This window comes from Nomascus leucogenys, chromosome X (assembly GCF_006542625.1).
Source record: "Nomascus leucogenys isolate Asia chromosome X, Asia_NLE_v1, whole genome shotgun sequence".
NCBI lineage: Eukaryota > Metazoa > Chordata > Mammalia > Primates > Hylobatidae > Nomascus > Nomascus leucogenys.
Genome location: NC_044406.1, coordinates 20188603 through 20202088, shown reverse-complemented (window position 1 = coordinate 20202088; position 13486 = coordinate 20188603). Strand labels below are relative to the sequence as shown.

Below are 13486 nucleotides of genomic sequence, written 5' to 3'. Positions count from 1 at the left end.
AGCTTTGAAAAGAAGTGGCACCATATCAATTAGCTATTGCTGCATACCAAATCACACCCCAAATTCAATGTTTAAAACAAGATAATTTCTTATTCTAACTCATGTGTTTTGGCCTCAGCTGATATAGGTTGGGCTCAGCTGATCTTGGCTAGACTCACTGATGTGTCTGCAGGTCATCTGGGGGCTCTGCTCTACATGGGGCCTGGTTAGGGTGCTTTAGCAGGGGTGGCCCTGCTCCACATATTTCTTGTCCTTCTTCTGGGATCAGAAGGCTAACCTGGTCATACCCTTGTTATGGCAACAGCAGAAATACAAGAGTAAGCAAAAACATGTGATACCTTTTGAGGCATAGGCTCAAAACTGGTACACCACCATTTCTGCCTCATTCTGTTGGCCAAAGCAAGATGTGTGGCCAAACTCAGTCATGAGGAATTATACCCCACCCACTGTGGTAGAAAACTACAAAGTTACATGGTAGTAGGGAGAGGTGAAGAACAGGAGCCATTAATGCAAATTTACCTCAGGGATCACTGGTCATACAAGCCATAATCGTAAGACTAACATTATACTCTAATCCTTCAGGAGAAGCTATCTTAATTTAGTTTAGAATTACTTAAATCACTAGGGCCAAAGTTGATGGCCACAGCATCCACCCATAGTTCATTTACATTCATGGAATTGAGAGATGAAGTTTTAAAGTGAAAATGGGGTCTTCAATGTTGACTTGTTCCTATCATATTGATTTATAAGCTGTCCCTAACATATCTCATGAAAATTATACTAACGATGAACCTGGAGGACATTATGCTAAGTCAAATAAGCCAGACATAGACAAATATGGCATGATCTTACTTATATGTGGAATCTAAAAACATTAAACTCATAGAGGCAGAGAGTCAAATGGTGGTTGCCAGGGGCTTGGGGGAGGTGGTGTGGATGGGGAGATGATGGTTAAAGAATAGACAGAATTTCAGATACATAAGAGGAATATATTCTGGAGATCTCGTATTAGTCCATTCTCATGCTGCTATGGAGAAATGTCTGAGACTGGGTAACTTATAAAGGAAAGAGTTTTAATTGACTCACAATTCTGCAGGGCTGAGGAGGCCTCAGGAAACTTACAATCATGGCAGAAGGGGAAGCAAACACGTCCTTCTTTATATGGCAGCAGCAAAGAGAAGTGCAGAGCAAAATGGGGGAAAGCCATTATAAAACCATCAGATCTCATGAGAACTCACTCACTATCATGAGAATAGTATGGGGGGAACCGCCCCCATGATTAAATTATCTCCATCTGGTCCCACCCTTGACATGTGGGGATTATTACAATTCAAGATGAGATTTTGGATGGGGACACAGCCAAACCATATCAGATCTATTGCACAGCATCATGACTATAGTTAATAATGTATCCTTGAAAATTGCTAAGAGATCTTAAATGTCCTCACCACAAAAGTATGTGAGGTGATGGATATGCTAATTATGTTGACTTAATCATTTCACAGTGTATGTATGCATATATCAAAACATTGCATTGTACACTGTAAATATATACCATTTTTATTTGTCAATTATGCCTTAATGACACTGGAGGTGAAAAACTCATGGTTCCTTTGGTTTTTCTTTTTCAGGCTTGATGTGAAGAATTAAAGAGGCAGAAGATGGATTCAATAGCTCACTAAAATTTTATATATTTGTATGATGATTATGAACCTCCTGAATGCCTGAGACTCTAGCAGAAATGGCCTGTTTGTACATTTATATCTCTTCCTTCTAGTTGGCTGTATTTCTTACTTTAATTTATCTTCATTTTTGGCACCTCACAGAACAAATTAGCCCATAAATTCAACACCTGGAGGGTGTGGTTTTGAGGAGGGATATGATTTTATGGAGAGTGATATGGCAATGTGCCTAATGATTTTGATGAAAAGTTTCCCAAGCTACTTCCTACAGTATTTTGGTCAATATTTGCAATGCGTTTTAGTTCTTCACCTTTTAAATTATGTCACTAAACTTTTTATGAGTTCAAATAAATATTTGACTAAATGTAAAATGTGAATCTAGACTAAATTAATTTTTATATTTCAGATAGCTACATATTCCCTAACATGGAGAGAAATGAGATATGAGTCAGCCAAAACCCATATTGCCTAAGTGGGGGCCTCTCATTCTGAATTATTGAGTACCACGGGTAAAATCATGGCTGACTGATCACTCATATGAAGTTAAATATCATCTGAGGAATTGGATATCATTGATATTCTTCCTCCAAGGATGAGGAGTTTTACAGTGAGTGCATTTTACATCTATAGAGGCCAGATGGAATACAGTTCATTGTAAGTTAGAAACTCCCCTCACCCAGGTGGAATAGAGTTCATTATAAGGCACAATAAAGTAAAGCTGATCAAACAGAACAAGAGAGGAGAAGAGCCATCCAAAGATGAAACATGTCTCCTGCTGCTAAAATGGAGAGTCTCTATGTCAACTGAATCAATGTCCAACACTATCATAGACCAAATAGAATCACCTGTGCTCCTCTAGCGTCTTATGATCTTCTGAAAGGCTCGAGCAACTTCACAGTGTGAAGATTTGAGGGACCAGGTTATCAAGAGCACACTGTTTGAAAAGCAAGCATGTCACCTACCTGGTATGCAGAGACCTCAACATCGTTTCTCAGGCTAAGTGACTTTGATGCTTGCTTCAGAGCCAACCATTGTGAAAAATCAGACTTACTTTGAAATATCCCAAGTGTAAATTACTCTCCCACTTTTCTGTTTCATAGAGATCAGCTTCCAAAAGCAGGGCTATCATTGGCTACACATGTGACTGGCCACAGAGTCAACAGTGCCTGATGAGTTTAAGTTTTCCCGAAAAGGTGCCTGTCTGGTCACAGGTCCCACGTGTTTCACCAGACTGTGATTTATCTGGTCATCTACATCTAATATATACATATGGCATGGGGAATATCAATCAGAACAAAATATGCCAGCCTAATAATCTGTCAGCAGACGAGGTAAACAGGTCCTAAATAGGCACTAGGTTGCCTCAGACTGTCTCACTCTATACTGATTAGAGTAGTTGGGTAGGGTTACCAAATTTGCCACAGTGTTCACTTTGTTTTAATGTAAATTATCTATGTTCAGTTTCAAAATTAAGTTCTGGTATAATGTTATAAAAATTGTCTTCAAATTTTAATGTCTTCCAAGGTAAATTTGCAGCACAATACATACCAAAGTCATTAGACAAATTCAATGGATTTTTTGAATTTTAAATGTAATATGTATTGTATTTTGTTAAGGCTCAAATTCACTATATATAGGATTTAGGAACTTCTACATTCTATCATTCATTAGATAGCACATGTAGTATAATATAGGAAAAGACAGAGTCTTTACTTTCGATGAAGTTATAATTTTTAAAATTCACACATTACATGCTAAGTGGCTCTTTAAAAACCCATATGTCTCACGGAAACAGCCTTATTTATCTTATAGGTTTATAAACAACCAATCATTATGCAACTTTTCCATGAAGGAGAAACAAAGTACAAATAGATGAAGATTCGTTAGGAGAGAAACAACTCTGGTGTGAATAAGCATAAGGTACCATACCCAGTTTCTAATGTGCACACTGTAAATGGTATAATCATACTCTACTACAAGGAGAGTGTCTTTGAGTACAATACAACTTTCACTCCACCCACATTTCCTGGATGCCTACTATGTGTCAGTCTATATGCTAAGTGCTGGGGGAACACAGACCACATTCATCCAGAAAATCACCTTGCTTAAAAAAAAAAAAAGACAACCCATACCTCTCTGTTCCCCCTCCCCCATGTATGGGATTTTCCTATATTGTGCTTGAGGCATGAGTGAAAGAAGGCCCCGCTGGGTCCAGGACCTGCGGGACACTTGGAAAGCTTCTCTGTTTGGAGCAGAAGCCATTAGGAACACATAAGCCTCTCTAGAATTATCTCAAGCACTCATTTTGTATGATCTTTACATTTCAACAGCGCAGACTGAAAGGTAATTAGCTTTGTTTCCAAGGTTACTTACTGAATAGCTGAATGACAAAGTAGTTTTCTAAGTTAGGCCCAGGGCATGGGAGATGATAATTACCCAAATGAATCCCTCATTTTTAACTAGAGCAGTTAGAGGATTTACAAAAAGCCTCCCATTATGATCAGGCCCATGTAAGGAACACTACTAATTTTAATGTGCCATCCTGTGAAATCTCCTCTCCTACATTCTTGAGCTGACCTAGAATTAGGGTTCCCCCTTTGGCAATGAGAACAGGGCTCATTTGGATTCAAGGACTATGGGTTGATCAATTAAAATTAGTTCCCTTTGAGGGCCTCTGGCATTATCCCATTGCTTTGCAATCTAGCTTGAAATAGAAACTGCATTTAACTTGATAATTGATGCTTTCTTGGGATTTTAACCTGCTGCTGAATGTATGCATCTGTAGCCCATCGCTAGTTCTTTGCCTCACATACCATTAATTACATTTCTGTGCTTCTCCAAAGGAGAGGATATATTATCATAATGTTCATATGCAATCATGTGTTCATTCAGCAAGCCATACAAAGAGCACTCACGAAGAGAGGAAGCAACCCACCAGGATGTTGCCAGGCTAAGAAAATCCTTAGCAGTCATGTATTGAGTTCATGTTTTTTCTCTACACAAATGACCAAACTTGTTTAGCTCTTACACTGAAGGCAAATCACACTGTCAAAAAAATATATATGCCGATTATTAAAAGAGGGGATTCAGGCATAAAATAAGATTGCAGCCTTAACAACATCATCACCTAAAGGTGTTCTTCAGAGAAAGAAAAGCAACCTCAATTAAGCAATCATTTTCAGATTGTGGAATGCACTTGGCCTCAGATCCTTCACCCCTGTGCTTGTTTATTAAAGGAGGAAAATCAATCCCTTAACATTTGACTTCTGAGCAAAATAATTCAGTGACACCACCGACTAGGAGAAACCACACTATCAAATAACAAGGCTCTTTTTTATGACCAGCTCTTGCCCTGGTTCAGTGAGGATATATTACAATGCAGATTCCAGAGGGAAGAAGGCTTTCCCCTTGGGCTTCAAATGTCTGCAGATTAGCTGCAAAGCCAAAGCAGGTCTGCATTCTCAAACTGAATTTTTCAAATCTGATTGTTGGGAGGGCCATGGTTAGAGGAGGTGTGCCGACAGGTTTTACTCCAGTGTTGGGGTAGCTCATGTCTCTAGACATACAGAATGGGGGTCTAGACTTCTCTGGAAACTATTCCTGCTGCTTAATATTGTTCACGCATCGATGGTGCACTAGAAAAGACAGGATACTGAAGGAATTTCTTTTCTGAAGTATTTGGAACACACCAACATCCAATCCACCCACCCAATCCATGCTGCTTTATGGCTGATGGCAAGGTTTAGGAAAAACAAAAACAAAAACAAAAAACAGGGAAGGCTTTGTTCTTGATTTATGATTTTGTTTTGCTTTGTTTTGCTTTGTTTCATACTGTGTCTTTTGGCCCTGACAACACACAGATTCTTGATCTCAGGCAATCCTTACCCTCCTTTTGATCCCGGTAAATAAGCTGAAATCACTTCCTATGGTCTGGAAATCTGATGGAGGTGAGTTTTCCTGCATTCAGTGGGAGAAGAGGAGCATCAGAAGAAGCCAAAGGAGACATCTCAACTTGTAGAAGGCCAGACACCCATGAGGGCATGGGATTTCTGCTTAGTATTGGAAATTAGGCCTTTGCTTAGCATTCTAAAATCATCTGGTGGATCCAACTTTGTTATAATTTCCTTAAAATGGCATGTTACATTTATTTAAATTTGCAGATGAGGAAACAGGAGATAGCATAGCTGCCTCCAGTGATAGTGCATGGACCAAGATTCCTTAATTTCTTTTTTTTTTTTTCAGATGGAGTCTCACTCTGTCGCCCAGGCTCCTAGGCTGGAGTGCAGTGGTGTGATCTCAGCTCACTGAAACCTCTGCCTCCCGGGTTCAAGTGATTCTTGTGCCTCAGCCTCCTGAGTAGCTAGGACTACAGGCACGCACCAGCACGCCCAGCTAATTTTTGTAATTTTAGTAGAGACAGAGTTTCCCCACATTAGCCAAGTTGGTCTCAAACTCCTGACCTCAAGTGATCCACCCGCCTCGACCTCCCAAAGTGCTGGGATTATAGGCGCCATCGTGCCTGGCCAAGACTCTAAATCTTGAAAAAACAAACAAACTTTTCTCTTTCCCAAATTTTGAATTCATTGCTAGGCATCATGGTTGAGATAGTGATGGCCCAGGAGCAGGAGGGTGGGAGCTCTATTTGGAATCCAGGCAAATCACACACATAGGTAGGGAATTCAGAAGGAAGAATTAACCAGGAGAAATGACCCTTCAAGAGACACCACTGGACTCCAAACTCTGTAGTTAGATCCTGGTCTACTGCAAGGACCCCAACAAATACACCCAACATTTTGGTCCTACTTTGCTTATTGCTTGCTTATTTCCCCAGACTTTTATTGACATATTTTCTTTCCTAGCCTGGGAGGGGAGCCACCCCCTCTCTGTTGTGTGGCATTAATTTCCTCGGAGAGCATGCTTTCACCAGAGGATTTACCAATATCTGTCACCGTGGAATCATTGGTTCTATTTGGCCCTGCATATAAACAATAATGTCTATTGCTGGCTAGAAAATAAACCGTGGGAACTGGCATGTTTTTCAATGAGAGGTCATTGAGAACAGCATTGGCAATGGCCTGTTTTATCCCCCAGACCTTTCTTTTAGAGGCCGAAGAGAGGCAATGATCTTTAACAGATGCACCATTAGGCAAGACCTACATCTGAAAGCTTTGTTGATTCAGACACTCAGTAATTAAGTTGTGGGCCAGTGAGCACATTATCTGCAATGAAACATGTCCCTGATCAGCGATTAGATGGGTAAACGTGTGACTTCATTGTCTTCACCGAAGGATGATTATGTAATAGTCTGTGGTCCTCAAACATCATGGTTATTTGCCAACTTTTGATCCCGGTAAATAAGCTGAAATCACTTCCTATGGTCTGGAAATCAGATTTTTAGGACAACAGACTCCTCCTTGGGGGGCCTGATGCATTCTATCTGATTACAGATGTACTGGGAACTTTACGGATGCCCAAATACGAGGTGGATGGGTCATAGGGAGGTTGGAGCTGTGAAGAATGACTCAGGGGCAGTCTGGTGTCACAAGACTTTACCAAAACAAAGACATGTAAAAGATCATCTGTTTTTTAAGCTTCAGAGCTTGCTTGCTGCATAAGACATAGTAAAGAGGAAGACATGTAAGGGGGTGAGGGGGAACAAAAGGGAGGGAGAGAAACAGAATGAGAGAAAGAGAGAAGGGAGAATGATTTACTCCTAGAGCCCTTTGGTGGGTCACCGAAGATTTGCTGGCTTCTTTGCAGTCTAGCTGAGCAGAGGAAATCTATCTGCTTCATGCACAATCGAACTCTCATCATCTATTTTCTTCTGATGTGTAAGGAGTACATGCGGGAACTTCCAAGTACAGCAAGGACTAGAAGAGAATCTGGCTTGGGTGACCCGAGACATCTAAATGTCACATAGTCTTGATGCACATGTGATCTGGAACTGCCCTGGGATGACTCGGGCACCAGCCCTTCCTTAATCCCCATTTGCTCTCCTTCCTCCAGTGACATTAGCATAGCCACAGCCCTCCTGCCTGCTTGCAGCTTGTTATGGGCCAGAGCTTGGTCTCTCGCTCAGACTGATCTGCATTTTAACCTTGGCTGCCATATTAGAAAGAGCAATAATCACTTTAAATGGCTGCATGTGTTTTCAAAACTAAACCCATGGCAAAATCAATAGGCCATGAGCCCTGATCCAGCACACGGCCATGTGCCATTGGAGGAAAGGATACTACACTTTCCTTTGCCCAGACACTTCCAAAATAGTCTACTGGAGTTTTGATAAGCATTTTTGAGGGCTACATTAAGGACTATACTTGATGAGTATATGGAGGGCTATTTTATATAAAAAAAAGACCAACCATGATTTAAAAATTAGTCTATACTATATAGTGATTGAAGTCATGATTCAAACCATTTTGGCTAAATTTCAATATCTTCCATAATCCAGATTTCTCTATCTAAATCAGAAGTTATGATTCAGGCCAAAGTCCAGGGTAGTTAGCACATCAATAAGCTTTTCTTTTCTTTTTGGCTTCTGTCTTAGTTTGCTTTCCCCAGTACCAGACTCTGAGATGAGGGTTCAAGGGAAGGCAGCTTGTTTAGGCAGGAAAGGAAACACCAGTAGGGAACTGGGGAGGTGAGATGAAGCAGGGAAGGCAACTGAAGGGAGGGGCTGTGAAGTCAGATATGACTATGGGTAACAGGCTTAATCTCACCAGGGAAGTTCTGGGAGTCTGAATAGAACATACACCTCAGAGTTATCTCAGCTGAGGAGTGAGGGAGCTGAGGTATTTGTGTACCAACTCCCATCCTTCTTTTATTGAGGACTACCTGTTACACAGGGCAGGCAAAGTGTGTTTTGTCGGACACGGGAAGCCCTTAACAAAGGAATGCAGTGGTTGGCAGTTTGGAAGCTGGGTCCTGTGCACTGAAACATAGTAGCCAGAACGATATGGGTGAAGTACAGGGCCCATTACAGCTTCTATGTATAAATGGCAAAATAAAATACTTATTGTAGCAGATCACAGAACACATTTTCTACTGAAGATGTCACTGGCTAAGCATACTTCATTATTTTAATTCAGGAAGTGAATCAACATGAATTATTCCTGTTATTTTCCCACTAAAAATTGGTGAGGGGTCTAATACCTGCTGGATAGGGAAGTGGCATACTTGTTTTTGCCTACCAGGGCTCCCATTTTGGAAACAGTATTGATGATGAAAATAATTTAAAACATAGAAATTCTAAAGAACATCCTATGTCATATAATTCTACAAATATCTCTCCCCTCCTGCATATTTTCCAGACTACATTTTCATTATAATGATGTAGAGATAAAGCCAGGGAGGCATATATTTATCTATCCATGTATCTATATTCATCTAATCTAATATCTCTCTGTATAATAACATTACATGGTTGTTTTAGTAGCTATTTCATATACTATTAACATATAAGATTACTGTTAGTACAAAGGCTTGTTTTTATTTTAAAAAATAGATGTGTCCCTAAGAAAACAGTTGATCAGACCCAAATGTCTCTTTGTAAAAGCGGCATGTTTTAATCTATTAGGAATTTTTGAAGGCTTCAATAAAATATCCTCATGGTTAAATCCCATGGTTCAAAAGCATACCAGACTTTCCCTCACTCTTATTTGTGTAAGTCATTACAAAACTATACACGACTTGGGACTTAAGTATTAGTTCAATAAGAAAGCATCCTTGAATAAATTGATGAAAAGAGCAAAAGAGAAAGAGGACTTGAACAGAACATGTAATCAATATCAACGATTTGATCGCCTGCTAGGCTCTGCAGTGATAAGGGCAAATGAGGTAATGGCATCAAGAGAGAATCAGGAAATGAAACTATCAGCATAGGAAATGTGGTTGAATAGATTGTCATATGATGTCCTGGGAAGCCCTGGGCTTGAAGGGGAGCGAACAAGTCTTTTCAGTTGATCAGCTTCCATACCATGGTGGTTTGGGGGTGATGGGGACATAGAAAAAGTAGAAGGCAGTTTCACCACTGTAAAATGTAAAAATATCTTAAAAGTGGCAGAAAGATCTAGGTGTCTCACAGTATGCATTCTTCCCTTCTTCCTCAGTAATAAAACCCTGAATTTTAACTGACCTCTTACCAAAAGGAGCAACTCAACAGAAAGCCAATTCTCACACTCTACTCCCACCTCTAGAGTCACATCAGCATGTTCTGGGGGCCAATCACCAAGTCTCCACAGAAGAAGAAGGCTTACATGCCAAAATAATTGCATGTTGGTGATTTATAATCTATAAAAATCTGGGAAATATATGTGGAAGTGGATTCTGAGATGCTAGACCAAAAATAGAAAAAAACTCTATATTGGGCTGAATTAATCAATATGGGTCCACTTACCAGATATTCTTGATCCAGTAGGCTAACTTGAGGCTGAAAGTAGTTCTAATAGTTTACTTGGTTGGTTGACTAAAACCTGGAGTCAGTTGTGGCTTATTATAAATAAAATTGAGATGCAAGAAATTCATTTGCAATAATTCTAAAGACTTATGAACATAGTAACGTTTGAGTTGATTCATTTCCACATTTACACTGATGATGTTACTTGAGAACCCCCAAAAGACAATTCCTTCCCTCATGGCCTTGAGAAATAAATTGGTGAGGGGAGTGCCTCTCCTCTGTCAACCAGAATTACTGACAGGAGATAATATGTAGAAACAGGCTTCATGATGTCAATGTGTTATGAGTATCTTGACAGAGACCAGGAGGCAGTACTTAATTCCAGAAGCAAGATGATCATGGTTCCTAGACTGAAAATTAGAAGAGTCTAAGCCACAGGGATCTGTGGCAGTAATGGATTGATCATGGGATCCCCAGGTGTGAGGATCCTAGATAGTCTATTAAGCCCCTAATTTGGATTCTATAACACCACCACTACCATTCCATATCTAGTGAACAGAGGTTAGACATATGCCAAAAAATAAAAATACCAAGTTGGGCCCTCTCACCTACTTCTAAAACCTGGTCCCCTAACTTTCAGACCAGGGCTCCTTGAGTGAAAGGGAGGCTGTGTTCTCCAAGAAATAACACTGCAAAGACTTCCTCAATTCTTTCTGGATCTCCCTTCCAGCCCTCATCAGTGAGACTCCACTGCGAGACTCATTTTACCTTAGTAAATGTGCACTGGGAAAGGGAAAAATGTACATCTTTGGGGGATTATTGGACACTGACTCTGAGATCACACTAATTCCTGAGGACCAAGAAAGTTACTGTGACCCATTAATCAGATGGACAGAAGATAAATGGAGTTTGGACAGGAGTCCACCTAATGGTAGGGCCTATGGGACACTGAACCCATCCCAAGGTTGTTTCCTCAGTTTCTAAATATTACTGAAACATTCTCAGAAACTGTTTATGGCAGATTGTAGTTTCCAAAGATGGTGGCAATAATATCTACCATCTTGATGGTGTTCTGAATGTGACTTTGAGACTCCCTCAGAGACTCCCTCCCTCAGTGGAGTCTATTTCTCCACCCTCTTGAATCTGAGAGGGCCCTATGATTGCTTTGATCAATAGAGTAGGATAGAAATGACATGGTGTCAGTTCCAGGTGTAACCCTTAACTGGCCAGGCAGTTTCTGTTTCCTGACTCTTGGAAAACCACCACCCTATAAGAAGAGAAACTGCTCCGAGACCACCATGCTGTCAGAAGCCCAAGTCTCAAGGAGAGGCTCTAGAATATAAGATGTCACATGACAGAGAGGCAACTCTTATTTGACTAATTGGTTTGACAATGAGGATGGGCTTTTTTAGATTGCAGTATATGGCAGGCATCTTGTACTAGCTAAAGCTGCATTTCCAAGCTTTTAATGAAAATAGAATTAAAGCATGTGTTGAAATGAAAGTACTTTAGAAATAATAATGTAGTGACAAATACTTAATGAAAAAAATTTGTGCTAACTTCTCTAATTACATTAGGCTAAACAACATGCCTGTTGAGAGACCAGGTATGGTGGCTCATGCTTATAATCCCAGCACTTTGGGACGCTGAGGCAGGAGGATTGCTTGAGGCCAGAAGTTCGAGACCTGTCTGGTCAACACAGTAAGACCCTGTCTCTACCAAAAAAAAGAAAAAAGAAAAATGGTGCCTGTTGGAGAAAGAAGAACAAGTAAAATTAATAGTTGTATGTTTAGTAATGTCTTTTTGGTGTGCTTCATAAATGGAGAAACTAAATGATGCAAAGAATATCTCAAGTCATATAATTCTAAGTCTTTGTTTTCAACAAAATTGAAAAACCTATGAGCTGGGAGCTGATACATCATTAAAAATAATTTTTGGTTGATAGATTGTGTAACATTTAGCATATACTCAGCAAGAGTTCAACAAATTGAGTGATATTTGCATAGCAAAACTCCTCCCTTCCTGTATACATACTTGTAAAAGCAAGGTTTCTCGGTGCTTATGTCTATAATAATGTGCCAGTAATATCAAAATAGGGCAATATCAAAGTCATATCAAAATAAATATAAAAATAAGGCACCTGCCTTCCAAGAGTCTAGAAGCAGGAAGTGCCTAGCCATTTAAGGGCTATTCCTGGAACTGGCACGATAAAAATAGGAATAAATTGCTGAATTGTTGCTGAACCCTGCCCCATTCCAGCAATAAGTCCTATTCATCCATGAATACATGAGCTAATTTTTAAAAGTCAGCCCATCCATATTACTAAGAAATGTAATTTCAATTTGCTTTTTATATTTAATGATTATTTATCAACATTAATACTTGCACACTGTTTTTGACAATTGTGTGCAAATAATAACTGCAGTGATAACTCAATTCAGAAGAATATTTTTAACACTTAGAGATGAAATTTAAAATTCCAGTTAATATGATGGTAATTATGTCAGATGACGGATATGTTAATTAGCTTGATTGTGATGACCATTTCACACTGTTTATCAAAACATGTACACCATATATATACTATTCTTATTTGTCAGCCATACCGCAATAAAGCTGGAAAAAAAAAGAAAAAAATTCCAGTTGATACTTATATATAAACACACACACTGAGAAGTATGATAGAGTACAAATAAAACTATAAAAATTATATACTTATTAGCATAAAATTCTATGGAAATTCAAGTCCAACAAGAAAAAGACATAAAGCTTTAATACAAAAAGCTTGCTTTAGGCTGAGCATGGTGGCTCACGCCTGTAATCCCAGCACTTTGGAAGGCTGAGGCAGGTGGATCACCTGAGGTCAGGAGTTCGAGGCCAGCCTGGCCAACTATGGCCAACCATGGCCAACATGGTGAAACCCCACCTCTACTAAAAATACAAAAATTAGCCAGGCGTGGTGGCGGGTGCCTATAATCCCAGCTACTCAGGAGGCTGAGACAGTAGAATCGCTTGAACCTGGGAGGCGGACGTTGTTGCAGTGAGCCGAGATCATGCCACTGCACTCCAGCCTGGGTGACAGAGTGAGACTCTGTCTCAAAAAAAAAAAAAAAAAAAAAAAAAAAAAGCTAGTTTTGGTATTTTTTAAATTAATTAAATCATGACATGTTTTGTTGATTGTCTAAAGAAAATAATGGAGAAAATGTTAATAATGCAGGTTAAACTTAAAACCACGTTCTATCTGTAGCCATTAAATTGTGGATAGCACAAAAATTTGAGGAAATATTCTTTCAATATTTGAAAACTCATCTGATTCTGTAAAGCAGTAACTCATATCATTGATGAACAAATGAAGTTCGGTCATATATCTTCATTTCTTTAGTTTCATCTTACTTGTTAATGCAAACAA

At 39.5% G+C, this 13486-nt stretch overlaps 1 protein-coding gene across 1 annotated transcript in view; it reads left to right on the top strand.

Annotated features, from left to right (window-relative positions):
- The window catches only part of SMPX (small muscle protein X-linked), a 54503-nt gene extending 52444 nt beyond the window's left edge, over positions 1-2059 (top strand). The window contains exon 5 of the mRNA XM_003261140.3: positions 1632-2059. The gene's annotated coding sequence lies outside the window, so the exon portion shown is untranslated. The remainder of the gene's footprint in view (positions 1-1631) is intronic.
- The last annotated feature ends 11427 nt before the right edge of the window (positions 2060-13486 follow it).